Source organism: Propithecus coquereli, unplaced genomic scaffold (assembly GCF_000956105.1).
Source record: "Propithecus coquereli isolate 6110/MARCELLA unplaced genomic scaffold, Pcoq_1.0 Scaffold54, whole genome shotgun sequence".
Classification (NCBI taxonomy): domain Eukaryota; kingdom Metazoa; phylum Chordata; class Mammalia; order Primates; family Indriidae; genus Propithecus; species Propithecus coquereli.
In genome coordinates this window covers 6,404,991-6,406,144 of record NW_012151285.1, presented here as the reverse complement: position 1 = coordinate 6,406,144, position 1,154 = coordinate 6,404,991, and positions in this window count along the sequence as shown.

The window sequence follows — 1,154 nt, the reverse complement described above, 5'->3', positions numbered from 1 at the left end:
TAAAATATTAGTTAAAGCAGGGATTCCCAAACTTGCCTGTTCGTAAGAATAACTTGTACCTTTCCCCAACAGACTTCGTGAGTGGAAATCCCTGGAAAGCCCTGGGACCTATGTTTTTTAAGTAATGGCTTTTAAGATCAGGCCAGTCTGAGAAATGCAGGCATCATGTTATAATAGAAATCATCAAATTTACCTCAGAGTGTTGGCAGCTCTCTTCTCAAAGATATTTGACGCATTTTAGTGTGCTTGGATTTGAATTGTCTCCTTCTCTAAAGTCTCGCTAGTAATTATAGAGGAGGGGGTGGGTGGCAAATTATAACCAGACAGTCAGATTCAGGGGCAAGGGTGAAGTCACTGAAGTCTTGGGTTTTAAATAAGTGTGTCTAGGTCCATTATTGTCACACAGTCACCTGAACATCAGATATTTCAAGCTGGGTCCTACACATCAAAATAAACCATGGCATTTCTCCTCCAAAATAGCTAGAATGTGCACTTCCAAAGCAAGGGCCCCAATATGAAGAAATGCACTGGTGGGCATTGAGTATGTATCTGATAGCCAAATATCCCAGTGCAGAGCAACTGGGAGAGCAGACCGCTGGCGCGGGGACAGATCCAGAAGACGGCTCATTTAAAACATCATTTTCAAAACTTACGTTCTTAAAGCCTTAATGACAAGACCCAAATCTAATCCAGGAATATCTGTAGCTGTCATCTCTAATTTAAAAGGCAGGTGATAATGTCATATTCCAGCCCTCCTGTCATTTGAAGGTTGTTTCTCTTTCCATAGATTCATAACCTACCAACATCCAGGTTTCCTCGGGAGTCTGGAAGGCATATAGTGGTTCCATAAACCGGATGAGGGGATTGAAGGACAAGCTTAGTCCACTAGTCAGAGAGAGTCAACACAGCTTAGTCTCTTCAAAACTCCCTTTGCTCAGTTTCCCATGTTGGCTTACCAGTGACATGGGAAACAGAAAGTCCTAGAAAATAATGAGTCTCTCCAGAGAAAGTATGTGTGTCCCTATAACCAATGTTGGTGGAGTAGGGATGCAGGGGAAGATTGAAATATTCTGAAACTGACATAGGGAAATTTTGATCCAAAGCTCTCCCTCTTCCTGTTTTATAGATGGACAGTTTCGGAAGAGCCAGCTGAT